This window comes from Kryptolebias marmoratus, linkage group LG3, assembly GCF_001649575.2.
Source record: "Kryptolebias marmoratus isolate JLee-2015 linkage group LG3, ASM164957v2, whole genome shotgun sequence".
In the NCBI taxonomy this organism is placed as follows: Eukaryota; Metazoa; Chordata; class Actinopteri; order Cyprinodontiformes; family Rivulidae; genus Kryptolebias; species Kryptolebias marmoratus.
This window is the reverse complement of record NC_051432.1, coordinates 12,653,600-12,669,967: the sequence shown is the minus strand read 5'-3', so window position 1 is coordinate 12,669,967 and position 16,368 is coordinate 12,653,600. Positions and strand designations below refer to the sequence as shown.

The window sequence follows — 16,368 nt, the reverse complement described above, 5'->3', positions numbered from 1 at the left end:
GCAGCACCCATATCAGATACTAATACTGAGAAATACTGTATGACATAAGTTTCAAAAAACAAGTTACCTTTATTTTTTTTCTGACTGCATTTGCAGACAAGAAATCAATCTGCAAGTAAAATTATGGAAGAAATTTTACACTTCCTGGAAGGGTCAAAAGAAAAAGTCTGAATTTGGTTTCAAAAATGGCTAAATACTATTATTCCCACATATCTCCCAAGTAAACCAGATGTCTTAAAAGTGGTCATTAAATAATTACCATGTTTGCCAAAATTATATAACCATCATCATCAACTTTAATGCTAACACAGTATCATAGAAATGCATTGTGCAGGTTTTTAAGTAACATATTAAATGTATACATTATAGTAATAACATGTTCTGAATTAATGTTGTTCTTGTGATGGATTTGTGAGCTGTCCAGGGTGTACCTCACCTCTCACACAATGATTCCTGGAGACAGGCACCAGCTCCCCGCAGCCTGGAAAGGAGAAGCAGGTAAAGAAAATGAATGGATAGAGGGATGGATAGAAAGACAAATGTTATGAGAATCTTAGAATTTGGTGTTTCCTCGTCTAGCCAGAGTGTTTAGCTAAAGTTCTATAGGCGTCAACATGTCATCTCCATGTCTGTGAACACAAAACCATTGGGACCTCGTTGACCCACACTTGTCTGTGTTGATACTGTGGATCAGCTGCACCACAGTGTTTAACTTAAAGCTGCACAGGTCACACTTTGGTGTAAAAAATGAAAATATTTGGCCTTTTTTTTTCTTTCTGTTATTTTGGTACAAGAGTAATAAATAATCTATTGTGCACAACACCATTTGCAAGGGTATTTTCTTAAATTAAGCATCCCTGTTGTCTTTCTTCAACTGCTTGCAGTTTGACTCATTTTTTTGTGGGTTTTGGTGATTCCTGGGAGTTTTACACGCAGCATTGTTGGGGTGCACAGCCTGCATGATCACAAAATTCAGGGCCGAACGCACGTGGGTACGTGATCTGTAGAGCAACTGCTCCTTTATTTTCTAGGCTGGGGGCACTAACTCGTGTTTATTTTACCCATTTTTTTGACTTAAAACCATGTTTTAGTCCCACCAATAAGATAAAAGCAGGTAGTTTATGATTCTAATTTTACTTTCGTAGTTATAAACTAAAACAATTCATTTTAAAAATATTTGCAATGGGGCCGCAGTCTCGCAATCCTGAGGCTTAAGGTTCGAGCCCAGGTTATGGCAGAAAGGGCGTCTGCCGTGAGTTCACTCGCTGTGGCGAGCCCTGCAGGAAGGAGCAGCCAAAAACACTAACTAAATAATAATAATACTAATAATAATTGCTGCACTTTACCCAACCCAGCAGAACACCAGAAGCCACTGCCTCACTACTCAGACAGTGTTCAGCTGTGGAGGTGTAAAAACGTTTTTTTGGGGGTGTTAAAACTTGCTACAGTTTAGCAAATCAGATAGAAGAGAATAAGAACTTTGATGACTTTGTGGATAGGTTGTGCTAATTAAGAGTACAAGCTATCAGCAAGTTCATAAAAAGTGGGAAAACAAAAACAAAAAAAGGCTTCTTTTACGACAATTTGAACTTGTGTCTCCTGCACAATCGTCCTTTACACTGACCTGTCATACTGGTTTGTCGTCTTTGTTCCCCCATTTTATAAGATAGTCAGGCACCCATGTGCACGAGATAGTCCACAGGAGAACGGACTAAATGACGGACAAGCACAAATTCCATTTAACTGCCCCTGTGCTGATGTATGACTGTGTAGAAGAAGTGCTGTTTATACGGAGTATAAATATTTTGTAAAGGATTGAACGTGGTCTAAAATGTAATTTGAGTGCTCCAGAAAAGTGTTACAGTACATAAACAAAGTCCACATATCTGTGTTCGGAGTAATCAAACTTGTAATTTATGTGAGCTGCAACAGTCCCTAAAATTGGAAAAAAGAAAAAACGTTTGGATGCCTGCTCAGTGTTACAACATGAAGTCATCGGTGTGAAACAGAAAAACAAGCCTATATGGGCCTGTCTGTGTCACTAGATGACAAGTTAGGGATCACAAAAATGATTAGGATTTATCTTCTGCGGACTATAAATATCTTTACCTCAGCTGGAGCTTTTCTTTAAGACTATTGATCCATTCTGATCCATATTTCCTCGAGCTCACGCACTGGCGTGAATAAAAAGTATCCCCAGAAAAAGCTTCTGTTGCAGATTCGAAGGACACTTTATCTGACTTCCTTAACTCCCAAGTACATTTTTTTTTCCTCAGAGGATTCTTTTTTAGTCTGCACTTACATCTGGGGATTTTGAGAGAGATATTTAAAAAGCAAGGCACCAAAGCGGTCAGAGATTGCATGTTGTACTTATAGCACTCATCATTTTGGGAGGAACTTTCTCAGCCGTTTCCTCCGAGGGCGTGACAGAGAAAGCAGAACAGAGCTTCCCTTTGTGTCACTGTGTACCAGCCTGCAGGTGTCTTAAAGTGATGGAGAGGGCTCTGGGAAACATTTATATCTCAAATCCACTTTATCGACCATGCCCCTGTCAGAGCAGAGAGAGCAGGGGTAGGGGGGCTGCAGGAGAGCAAGTGGCTCTTTAGCACACACACACACACACTGAGGGAGCCTTCAGCTCCGGCTCTCTCGTTGGGAGTCTGGAACCTCTTTATGGTGATTGTTTTATCAGCGTTCCTGTCCGTCCCCCGGGAGGCTGGAGCCCAAGGAGGATGACCCTCATTTTCTGAAAGCAAAGTGTTCAGTATTGATCAGCAGGAATGAGCAGCCCCTGACATGGGTTAATTTACTGGACCTGGGAAGGTTCATTGTTTCCTGTCATTCCTGAACTCATCACACTGACCTTTACCTCACTGTCCTATTGTGCAGCGAGCGTGCACACTCAAACACACACACACACACAGAGAGACAACTACAAATACATATTGCTCGAGTGACTCGCCTGCTCACTGACTGACCACAGTGAGAAAAAAAACAATAAGACTGACACATTGACAGACAAAGACAAAAAACAACTGCACCTGAAGAGGGGGGAAAAAAATACTGCATTCAGTTGAGCTTCACATTGTTTTCCAAAAATATAATATCTATTTACCACAATGGAAAGAGAAATCACTGCAAAAGAATTTATACTAAAAGGTATTTGATTTAAAGAGGAAAAAGATCACACAAAAGGGCCGATGATCAACAAAGAGGTGGTTCAGAGCTCTAGTCCTCTGACAATCTGCTTCAAGCCTCATCTTCCACTGCGTCGACACAAAGTGAAAACAACTCAATATTTTACCGTCATTAAGACGAATCATAATCAATACTAAATTCATACCCTGAACTCAGAGCATGGAGAAAAGACGCGGGTCAAAGGTGAATGTTTTTGGGTGAAAAGGTCAGTTTTGTTACATCAAAAGGTCACAGCCTTAATGCGGAGCTCAATTTCAAAACTTATTAGGGCCATGGCCTAACAAGCACACCACATGGTGCGGATGTATGGTGCCACATAATGAAAACGAAACATAAACACCAAAACAAAAGACTGGAGAATTTATGACAAATAACTCAACAATAATGAGGAGTTTCTGACTTATGAAATGTTTTCTTGCGACCTACCGTGTTTATTTCTTGACAGCATTTGTAGTGTGTATAAACTGGCAGCAAGGCTCTGCTCCATATTAGTGTGCAAATAACTTTTATTAGTTATTAGATTAAAATCCAGTTTTATAAACAAGTGACTAGTATAGCTGAACATTTATTGTAGCCGAAAAGCACAGGTGGTAGATGATGTTTTTGCCCATGTCTCTCAGTACATGTATGTGTGTGTTTGTGTGTCTGTCTGTTTCCAGAGTATGTCCTGAACCACTGAACACATTCTAATAAAACTTGCAGAAGGTTTTATTAGAATGGGTTCAGTTTTGGAGTCAGTCCAATTTAATATGGCTGCCACAGCTAATCAACATTAGCCTACACAAAAATGGCTACAACTCAAATAAATTTAAAGATATTGGGCTAAATATCCATTTGTCCAAACTGAGAACATTCAAAGACGTATCTGCAGTAGGTAAGACATTATTTGTTCATAACTTCTTCAAAGAGTCCCACATCTAAAGATCTGAACTATCTGGGGGTTTTTTTAAATCACAAAAGAAAAATAAAGCCTAAATTACACACTTGCTCAGTTTTCATCAATAGGTTTTAAATAATTAGTACAGGTATGTGTCACTTACGAAAACAAACATTTACAAAACATAGAAGAAGCTAAATGACACAAAAACATTCTCATTTATTCCATTATTTATAGTAAAAATAGAATAGTGGTGTCTGATACAAATCATAAAGCCACGGTGAAAAGATACAGAAATTCTAAAGTGTAGAAACAACTTTAGCTTTCAAACCAGGGCTCAAGCAGGCTATGTTCTTCGGGCTCACGTTTAGTTAACACGGTGGTTAGCTTTATTTATTTTGCTGCTTTTATACCCGATTCACTCCGCTCAGATTGGAGATTTGGAGGTAATAAATCCATGAGGTGTCATCGCACCACCCACCCCCTCGTCTTTTCCTGGCATCCGCGAGTGCTACGCCACTTCTGATTAGTGCCGCCTTTCCCTCCCAGGAAGCCAGCAGACAGGAACAAACTGATTACTGCCCATCTTCAGGGGATTGGAGACACCTAACAGGAGGATTACATTAACATATTAACGGACTCCCTTCACCTGCATCCCCTACTAATATCACTTCCTTGCTCCTTTATGTTGTCTGAGAGCGGGTGCGGCGCGCGATGCATTTCATCTTCAGACGGAGAGCAAATAAATAAAGAAAGATACTGATTCACTCCGTTTCCCAGGATGCGCTATCTGTCACTGATGATAGGTGAAGAGGAGATGGGGTGGGGTGGGGGCAGCCTTTGAAGTTTTTCCAACATAAAAAGCGCAAATAAACGCAAACACATCCTTTCAGCTACTCACATGAAATTAGGGGCCTGCCGAAGACGGGGGGTAGGAAGCTGGCCTCCGCAGCCACACCTAATCACTCAGACGGCAGCAAAGACGTCAGCCCGGGCTCTGCTGGGAATATCAGAATTATGAATGAGCAAAATAAAAGTTTTTGAAAAGGAATGCTTTAATCTGCCCAAGCTTCTTCTTCTTCTACCGCTTTAACAATGTTCTGTTGAAACAAAAACAAGCGAAAGAGGAGAAAAAGACAAAAGTTTTGCTGTCTTCTGAAATCAATACCAAAACGCTTAAAGTTGGATGACAGAAATGGGCGCGAAGTTGAGCCTCAACGTGATATCTCCAACGCTTGATGTTTTTGCTGTAGAAAAATCCCCCAAAATTACCCTACAAATCCATTACAGGGGTTGTAAAGATGGCCACTCCTATGAACTCCCTCAGAGTTCAGAGCAGCAACATGGGCAGATCCGTGTAAAGAGGCTTCTTCACATTGTTACTTGAAGCCCTGCTTTAGTCAAAATAAGCTAACAGCAAAAAGATCTGAGGGAATTTAGAGATTCCAAAGAACGGAGTTTTTAAAAATTAACACTGGAAGGGGTTCGCTTTTATGTTCCTACAACTCGTAAGCCGAGGACAACTCATGAGGAGCAGAGGAGACAAATTGCTTTTTACAATAAAGCGATGGTGAAAGGGAAAAAACAAGCTGTGAATATTTAATAGGAACCACAATCTCTCCACAAACAAATCAATACGGCGATCGTCAACATGAGGTAACTCGCGCGCTGTGGCACGGAGCCGCGCGAGGAGAGAGGACAGGTGTCAGCGGGGCTCGCCACACACTTTAGGTGCTTCCTGACATTTCTGAAGGTTAAAAGATTGTAACTGTCTATCTGTGTCAATCACTCGCCCAAAGGTCACAGCTAGTCTATTCTTTTTTTTTTTTCATTAATTATACTCAGAGATGTCTTCAAAAATGCACAGGCAGCTAACAACTCCCCAAACAATGGTTGATGAAAGGTTGCAGCAGAGGAATATGTGCATACATTTTGTCCTGCTTTTACACAAAGGGCTTGATTATGGCTGTTTTAGGACAATGATTTGTGGGCTCTTTTTTTTAAATCGTGTAATAGGACTCGTCAACTGAGGAGAAATAAAAAAATTAGACAATGATTGTTTTATTTTTTAATTATGACTTTGAATATGACTTATTGAGGATCAGTTATAGTGAAATAAACAAAAAAAAAATCCTTATACATATTGTTAAGGTAGTTCCTTTTGCGAGAACAGGGAACAAGTCCAGAGTACAATTTATTTTAGTTGTGTGTTCGTCTTTGTAGATTAGTGCAACAACAGCTAAAGAAAAGAAGCACGTGTCGTTTGCCACCCTTGGCTGTGTGGTTGTTCTCACTTTGTACATTTCTGTGTGTGTCTGTGTGCTCACATGGCAAAACCCTCCAGCAGCAGGGAAGTTCTACTGAAAGCGGTTTTCAGTATTTTTGCAGAAAATACAGTTGAGAGTAAAAAAACAAAAACAAAACAGAAGACGCCTGAACACACCAGTGCTTTAATTTTCCTATTTAGTATCTGCAGCTTTACATGAAAAGTATTATAACTCCGTATGATGTGATCAGTACTACTAAATACTGCTTTAATCCATTTTGGTTGAAGTGGTAAGCTACCTAAATAGATATGTGTGAATGCACCGCAGCGAGGCGAGGTGTCTGTGCAGGGCTCTACTTTCATGCCCCGCAGGCACGATAGGTGTGTCGAACTCTCCCTAATGTGCAACGATGCAGCTTTTCACTGTGACAGAGTGAAGGGCATGACTGTGAATACAAGTGCTCCTGACATCTGTCCACAGATTGTCATCAAAGCTGAAACATGAACACGGCACAAACCCTGCAAGGCCCGACACTAACCGGCTCAGAAATATGTTTGCACTTTGGAACGGTGACAGACTATAAATTTAGACCCCCTACCCCCAACTTATTTGGATTTTGAGAATTCTTTTAACCAAAAGTTATATAAAAAAAAAACAAAACAATAAGCATATTAACGTTTAGTGACAATGAATTTGTCGCTTGCATTTATCACATTTACTAAGTTGTCCCTTGTGGAGGTTTTGGAGCAGTTAGAGTGTTCGTCAGTCTGATGCTATTTTTAACACTAGATTAAAACAAAGAAAGAAACTTAAACCATTATATATGAGATCTGAATCAGGTTTACTCTTTTAACTTATATAAAGCAGTAAACATGTCTAAAAGCCTATATATCATCTGAACATATCCTTAGCATAATTTGCAAGTGAAGGTCACAGAGAACGCAAATTGACAGCACCAAAAAAACAAATAAAAATGATCTGCTGATGACAGTTTTTCGCAATCTTAAAGATCAAGACATGTATGGCGTCATAACAGTAGATTATCTGATAAGTTGTGTCCTAATCATATAGTCATTAAATAAAATATATTAACAATTTAGACCTACACAAAAGGCTGAACATAAAACAACACTGTTGGTATGTTGTTAGAATATAATATAGGTACTAGTTAAAGTAAAGAATTATATTATTTTGCTTAATTAAAAAAAAAGAAGAATGGTTATTATTAATTTGTAAATATTTAGCCAAAAGGCTCATTTTCATTAGAACCCTCATGCCTGGTGTAATGAGGCAGTCACACAGGATCATTACTCTGAAGAAAGTTTTGACAGCATTTCATACGACCTTTTAGTTATTCTTTCAATGAAATGAAACGGGGGAAGAAAAGTACATGAAGAAGCTTAAACAATTCTGCAACTCCTCCAGTTAACTGAATGGATCCAACCAGGTGACCTGCTGATCCCTCTGTCTCCACTTACAACAATAGAAAGCTTGTTATTTGCTCCTTTTCACAGCTCCTAAAGCTCAAAAGTGATTAAATACTTGACGAGTCACCTCCAAGTGAGTCTGAGCGAATTAATTGGTCTGCAGGCATGTTTCCCGAACTGCAGTCCAAGTACCACTTGTGGTGCTGAGGATCCTTCTAGTGGTGGGCAGAAGAAAATTTAGCATCAACTGGTTACAAGTTAAATTACAAGCTGATTAACCATCATAAGCTGAACTGTGACAGAAGGTAAAAAGCAACAGACAGAGAAAAAGATGAGCTGTTCAAGCTGATTACGATCTTAGCTCCAAGTGGATCTTCCTTGAAAAGAACTGCAATTGACATTGTTTTGAGAATCCCCGTGGAAGGGCAATGGTTAACTACTTAGTGAGTGCCAGTAAAGTCTCTTGAATGAATCAAAAGAGTGAGAAAATGTGGCTCAAGTTATGTGTTCAGTTAGGCCAACGAGAAGAGCCCAAGCAACCCTAACCATCCACAACAAATACATGAAACCCTTCAACTAAGGGTAGAGGTTTGGCCACGTTGCTCTTTTATGTCATATATATATATATATATATATATAATCTTGTAAGTTTACTGTTTTTAATGCCTGTTGCAGTAGGTGGTTCTTGGTGAGCTTAGTCTTTTCTGAGGTGCTACTCATTAAGGAACCACTGACTTGCATTGTTTAGAGATACAAAGGCCTGTGCTCAGTTAATAACCCTTCAAAGTGAAGAAAAACTGAACCTATTTAAATGTGAACACTTTTTGTCTCTACAAGTCACAATTCTTTCACTTGTGTGCAGTATTAAGTTACCTACATGTTGCCATATGATGGGGGAAACAGAGCAAGCCTTTGCTGAGTGTGCATATTTGTTGGTTATATGGTATTTTATGAAACATGCAGGTAGTTCGGTGTGTTTATGTTTCAGTTCAATATCTGGCCCTTCCATTACTTCTGCTACATCAAAACGGCCCTCTGGAAGATGCTGTTGAGCATCTCTGATCCAGAGCCTTTAACCTTTGCACAAAGTAATACTTAGAAGAGACCAGGCTGTGTGGAGTGTTAGGATTGTGCACACTGGGGGAAAAAGTAAAAACTGGGACAATTTAGGACCTTTATGATTCCAAAGTGCTAGCTGGTGTTTAATATTTTAAAACAATAAAAAAGACTTTCCTTTTTTTTTTTTTTTAGCTTTTACTACATATCCACAAGCAGTCTTATAATGACGGTCACAGACTAATTTCTTTGACAAATTTGAGTTGAAGAACAGGTGAGAACTGAGCTAACCTGTGACACCTGTTTCTGTAATGTCCCCTCTGTCCTCTTGCACAAAGACATGAAAGCACTAAAAGGCTTATGATCACTCGTGTAAAATTTGCCACACTGGCCGAACGACTGGTACGATTTGAAGGTGATGTTGCGTTCGCCTTGCAGGTGTGTCCTGCGAACAGGCCTTTAGAGTGTGGCTGTCCATTACTCCGCCGGTCACCTTTAACCTCCTCTGGAGCACTAAATGCTTTTCTTGTCCTCCCATGCCAAACAAGGCTGAACTAACAACGCTTCTCTTACGCTCACAGGGCTTGTAAGAAAATGGCACACGACCTGAAGTGAACAATGTCTGTGCACTCAGAGCGCCTCTCAGAGCATTCCCTGAGCAGGATGCTCCACTGCTGTGACCATGCCCTAAAGTGGGCAGCGGACTCTTCTGAGCCATGAAATAATAATAACATCCCACTTCCGTCTCCCTGCCAGAGAGATGGAGAAGGAAGCATACGAGGGCCTTCTATTGTCACCGTTCACAAGGGAGACACCAGTATCCCTGAGACTTTAATGGGAAAGACAATAGGGCTGGCCTAAAAAGGCTCTGAATTAAAATTTAATCAGGGACTTTTGTCTCTTGCTATATGCGACGATGTGTGCATGAGTGTCTGCCTAAGTGTGTGTATGTGAGGGTGTGAGGGTGTAAACGACTACAGGGACAGGTAAACAGCACTCACAGCCCATCTCGATCCCCTCTCGTGTTGTTTGTTTCAAGTTCATCTCTCTCCTGCACCTTGGGAGAATTATTTCACTTTCACCCCAGGTGTGTCACGATCCTCCTTTAACCACCCAGCCACACGGCAACTGCTCTTAAAAAAAAAAAAAAAAAAAGAGTTAAGAGTGAATTAGATTAACACCACAGTCTTTGGGGCACTTAACAAACACAGATGCACTTAAGGGAGCCCACAGAATGATTTGTGACTGGACAAAGAACTGGAGAGATGGAGCCTGGGCACGACCACAGAGCTGGTGTAATATGTCATCTACCGGAAGAGCTATCAGCTCAGCCTACTGGAAAAGGAGTAAACTCCCTGGCGCTGAAGGTAAATTACATTGTGTCAAGAACTTCTGTCCTATTTCTGTGGTGAAAGACAATTTTGTTTTGTTCTAAAATTAAAAGGCCTTCTTTTGTTTTGACAAAGTTTCTGTTTATTTTCGATTCAATTCAGAGAAAATAAAAATCAAAGTAATTGCATTATAAAAAGGGTGTTTTGTAGTTTTTAGACATAATGCGTTTTCTTCAGGGCCATGGCAACAAATCAATACTGGAGGTTAACATTATAGTATGATGAATGTGTTGGGCTACAGTTGGGAGGCATGACCCCAATAAACCTGTAATAAATTATAAACTTGTGCAACTTGTTGCTCTGAAAGCACATCCGCTTCTCCTCTGTCAAGTTGTAGGTGTGCTTAAAAATGAATGGCAAAGTGACCCTGCGTCACCTTGTTTTATATTATAAGGTTTCATGTAGATTAACAGAACATCTGAAAAGCCTGGGAGTTAAAGGGGTAATTTCAAATTTTTTAAAGTGCATTTTTGTGGAAACATGAAAAATGATTATTTTACGTCTTGTAGACGGCTCTTTGTTTCAGTTTCAGGAAATAAAGTTAAATTCTGACTGAGTTGATGAGCTAAGGGCTAGTCACAACAGAGCCACTTCCATATGTGGATTACTGCTGTCTTAACACAATTCTAATCTCTAAAATGTCATGTAAACACTTTTATGCTGGGGTAAAATCCCATTACAGTGTATTTATAGAATTTTATGGGTATTAGCAGCAGCTAGCTGTAGCACTCTGAGCTGAGCATCCATCCCTTTTGGTTGAATTTTTTGTTAATTCTGCCAGACTAACTGTGTGATGCAAAACTGATGGTGGTGTAAAGGTTTATAAAATAGCATTTACATGAACCGCACTGAAACTTTTGGGACTAGGGGTGTTTCCACTTTGTAACCGCTCCAACTGTGACCAACCATTAGCTCATCTGTCTGGTCAGAGCTAGTCTCTATTTCTCTAAAGTCAGGTCATACGAAGAGCTAACTGCAACAAGTAAGATATTAATTATTCATAATCTTTCCACAGAAACCCACTTGGAATAATCTGAACTTTCCTTTTAAGGATAAAAACAAAAGATGCCAGCTGCAAAAGTGAACTGCTGAAACAGTAACTAAGATTAAGGTAAAGATGTGAGGCTTTTTTTCTTTTTGTTTTTGCAGAAAAACATCAATGTAACTCCTCAATGTTGTGTTACCCTTTCGTTAGTTGCTCCTCTGTTCTTGGGTAAAAAAAAAAGCAATTAATAAATGCTTTTGGGTAATATCAGTTTCACTTGGTGACATTTCATGGCGAGGCTGAGCAATTGATTACCTCTCTTTGCTATGTAATTGTTTCTTCAAGGTACTGTGATCCTGTTTGCAAGTTAAGTTCCACGTATGGATTTCTTTCTAATTAAGGCTGGAATTATTCACAGGGGGCTCACCATTGACGGTCTGCAAACAATGACATTACATTGGAAAAACATTTTTAAACCGATCGATGAGAAACAACTAAATGATGTTTGCTGAATGATAAACAGCCCCTCTGCTGGACGTACACCGCCAGGCTCTTAAGAGGTCTAATGTCAAGCCGAGTGACGTGCACACGCTCCTCCAACACGTGTCATCTTTTTTTGTCTCGCAGACAGCCGCCTTTGCGAGGACTCTGTCCCACCCGGTGATGGAGGATAAGCAGGTAGAGAGACCTGGCCTGTGGGGAACACTGTTCCAAAGGAATGGCTTTATGGAAATGTGGGTTAAGGGGAGCACCGTCCGTCCTCTGATGTGGAGTCCGTGAAGCACTGACACATACCCCTCCCTCCGCCACCCTCCAACATGAAACCATGTTATATGAGAGGGGGTCACCGTTCACCCTAATCACGGCCGTGACATGACAAGCTGTAGGTTGCCCCTCGTTGTTAAATATTTATGTCAGCACCAGCGTACTGCCTTGATGGCTGTCAAGATTCTGACACATGCTTTTCCTCCTCTCTTCTTCTTCTGTTTTGATCCCTCTCTCTTTCCATTTCTATTAAAATTCAACAAAACGACAGAAAAACATTGAGGATTAAACATAAATGCTTCTTTGTAGTATTTGTAACAGCAACCGGCCCACAGAAATGACACGTTACTGTTCAAAAAAGTGCTGAATGTCCAAATACAGCAATGTCAACAATTGTGGCTAATACACCTTTATTTGCAGACTCTGGGCTGCTTTTTAAATCTTCTAATTAAAGTTGGTCCACTTAACTAAACCAACATGAGGCTTTGTCTTTTCTTAATAAACTTACACTAGCAAGAAGCTGGTCTAAATTACTTTTTTTTTATGGGAGGGGGGGTAACTGAGATCACCGGAGACGGGGCTCTCCTTTTCCAGCCTTGCTGACTCCCCCCATGATAGGTGTCAAAGATATTCTAATGAATGTCAGCGCACATTTCAGGGGGCCATGCTCCGTACAAACCACTGGAGTGGCCCATCTTACGGGGCTGCCAACCCCCCCCTCCCCTCGTCCTCTCTAAGCACCACACCCCTCTCTTCATGTTCAAGAGGGTTAAGAAGATTAATCAATGTCAATGTCTTTTCCCTTTTGAAGCCAATAAGGTGCACACTGTCTGGCCATGCCCAACAGAACATCACTTTGTTCCGTCGCACTGCCGCCCCTGCACTGCCCCCGCTGACCCCCCAGCAGTCCCACTTGTCAAAGTCAAGGGGGCGTTTGGCGTTTCGCAGAGACCGGCCTTCCGGATAGCACTCAGCTCCGCCCTGCTTGACCTATTCTCTGATATTTGACCACTCGGTTGCAAGACACTTGCTCTTTCGAGCTGAAATGTCACTGGGGCATCTTGTCAGCTCACAGACACCTCAGCCTGACAAGCGATTTTACTTTGGTGTGCTACAAGGCAGAAAATATAGGGCCGTGGCCTTGACGCAACCCAACTGTCAGCTAACCAGCGGGGATTCTTGATACTGACTCCATGGTCCCGTGGTAATACGCAAAAACTGTTTGGTAAAAGAAAAAAATTGTTAGGCTCCGATTTCAAATCAATACCTTGTAAATAACTACATTCTTGAGAAGCTTTTTTTTTAAGTTTTCTAAATATTGAGAAGTAAACCAAGTAAAATATAATTCAGATTTAAGAATCTGTCACTAAACACGCTGCACAAAAGGTCAGCCTCTTACTTCTTCTGTGCTAAACTTTTCCCACCTTACCTTATCCCCCGCCCCACCCATACTTTCTTTTACTGTCATCCCGCCGCCCTTCGTCTTTTTGCCCTTAAAGGGTTTTTTTTTTTTACTAAATCAGCATGTTCTCCGGTTAAATGAGGGAAAGCGCACCCTTGTCTCCTTTTCTTTGACCGCCAGTGGCATTGCAGCATGAAAGAGAAGGATGGGGATTGGAAGTAGCAGTCACATCATTTCTGGTTTGCGCAACCTGCTCAAAGTTTGCAACTAAATGCTTGTCTTCAGTCGAGCTGACAGGGGAGAAGTGGGTGCTCAGTGAACCATGGCCAGGCTGCCATGAAATGACAGGAATCATTGGCATACATTTCAAACAGCCCTGCGCTATCCTATTAAAGTGCCACATCCCCACTTTAAAACAGACAAGAAGGAATCCGCTTTGATAGATAGAGACTAAAATGGCTTATTGATTTTCTCACTTCTTTTTTTTTTCTTTGTTAGGAACTTTGAAAAATTAGACCCCAAACTTGAGAGTTTTTTTTTTTTTTAATTACAATGAAACTGAGAAAAAAATACTGTAAAGGTGATCTCCTGTCACCTGACAAACTTTGAATAATTACATTTATTGAAATGCTTCAATTGATGCATAATTAACATCAAATTCTATTGATACTGTGTCATGTTATGTAAAACTTTAATATTCAGAGGTGAGGTCTTTAAAAAGCTGTCAGGAGCGCATTATTTGAACTTATTTATGTTCCACTTAATCATATTGTCCTGAGCTTTCTTTTTCTACTTTGGTCTGGGTTCAGTTCGAAAACATTTGGAGTAAATCTTGTTGCTATGATTCTTTTTGTGGCTCATCTAGAAACTGACCTCAACTGGTAAATTAAACTAAAAGTTTTTTTTGTTTTGTTTTTTTACAAATAAAACAGCATAAATGACTCAAATGTGATTTTCATCATAATTTTAAAAACTGTAATTTGTTTATTCAAATATTTCACCAAATTAATGATTTTTTTTCAGCCTCCTGGTCTGAATCTAAGCTTTATTATGTTCATTTACCATAAGTGGCATTTGTGTCCTGCTTATACAAAATAAAATAAAACTTAAAGAAAGCATTGAAAACATATTTTCCTGCAGCGCTATTGTTCAAGACTTGACTGTTTACAGCCTCTTAACTTACATTAACTGCTTGGGTTGACTGCTTAACCCATTACGACGGAGGAAGCAAGGAGACGTAATGGTCCTTTAAGCAGTTTACCGAGCTTTTATTAGAAGAGGAGGGAGTCTTGACATAAAAATCACACACAGAGGTGAAGGGTGGGGGCGAACACTTGGACAATGCTAGAAATGTTTGAGGAATTCGATTTAAAAGTGAACCTGATTGCATTAAGCTGATCTTGCGGTTTTAGGTGATACTCGTGAGGATAACTTTATGGTTTATATTTACATGAAGCGCCTGCTGAGTGCTTAAGATCAATTAGAGGACCTCTAAAAATGAAGCTCATCCAAATATTTTGTTTCAGAAAAACGCTGTTAGGCTCGCTCTTGTTCTCAAAGCCGACCAGTGTGCTTTAGTAAAGTGTTTAAAAAAATGACATGGTTAACGAAAGTATATGAAAAATAAAATAATTGTTTCAAAGCTGCCTGATAGACATGGTTCAGTTAGTGTTGAAGAGTTTCTGTCAGCGAACATCCACCTAAAGTCAGTTTATTAAAACAAATTAAGACTGGTCTAAGTGTGCAAAAATGCTCAGAATGTCTATTTCCTGCTCGCTACAAACCCAAATCCGCAGCATTAGTCTAATCAGGTGGCTGTGGTCAGACAAAGTCCTAACAGCCTTGTCAAATGCTTTGTGCCTTTCAGAATAGAGACAGTGTTCTGGCCCATCAGTTTCATAAGGCCCGCATTATGGATCGTTGAGTATGTTGAGACACCCATAGCAGGGGATCATCTGCTGCCGTGCCCGATTCCCACACTGCTCAGCGCAGATATTAACGCCGCAGACGTATAACACAGTGTGCTACAAAACCAACCGGGGGCCGCAGACCATCCTCCTCCTCTCCTATACACTTCAGTCCTTCTCTAATGAGTCTTTTTGTCATCCCGAAAAGCGGGGCCACTGAGTAGCACTTCTAGGGGTGTGAATGGTACAAAAGAGCGGGTCTCATTTCCATCTGACAGTGTGATGGAGATTGAATGTGAGCTTTAGGAAGATAAATGGGCATCTCGCAGCCCTCCACGCGAGCTGCAAAGCTGCTCCGTTACGCTCCCAGGGGAATCACTTAAAGCTGAGTATTTGGGGCGTTTTTTTCGTTGAGTACTGCTTAGGTTTGTCAATAAGTTGTCAGGCTGCCCTCTCGCTGCCGTTGAACCCGTGGGGGGGCCGGGAGAAGGAGTCACTCAAACCGTGGAGAACAGGAACAAAATTGTGACAAAATTCAGTAAAGACAAGGGTATTAGTGTTCAGTGAAGCTTCTGGAATAACACCAATAAAGGTTACCTGTAGCATCTAAATATGTAAAGCAGAGAAACTATTCGCCTTGCTGCACAGTTTCCATTGTTGTCTTTATTGTCAAATATGATAACTATGGAATAAAAAGTTTTGCATAATTTGAAATGCTGTGGGTTTTTTTAATGTGTTCTCTGGAAATAATTTATTCCGTCAGATGATTGGGATTCGTAGCTGTTAAAAGTTAAATGAGATCAAAGGAAATTTAAGAGAAACAAAATGTCCTCTACAAGTTTTACAATCCTAGAAAAGAAAGCTGCTGCACATTTTTGATGCGTGACAACGATTAACACTTATTTTTACTTCATAAATTCCTTCAGAATTAGGTTTTAACTCGAGAAAAGGTGATTTTTTTTTTTCTTTTTTCCTCTCCAAAAAATAACGTGCGACAGAGTAAGGCCATGCACCGGAGGGGATGAGTGAATGTATTTAGGTGTGCGAATCAATGTGTGTTTTGCGTGCTTCAGTGTGTGCGTGTGTGTGTGTG

The 16,368-nt window shown here is 40.4% G+C and overlaps 1 long non-coding RNA gene across 1 annotated transcript in view; it reads right to left on the bottom strand.

Moving 5' to 3' along the window:
- Positions 1–339: 339 nt before the first annotated feature.
- LOC112450886 overlaps positions 340–16,368 on the bottom strand; it is a 37,614-nt gene continuing 21,585 nt past the window's right edge. The window contains exons 2-3 of the long non-coding RNA XR_003039614.2: positions 4,977–5,072; positions 340–481 (exon numbers count right to left, since the gene is read on the bottom strand). This is a non-coding gene — a long non-coding RNA (uncharacterized LOC112450886). The remainder of the gene's footprint in view (positions 482–4,976; positions 5,073–16,368) is intronic.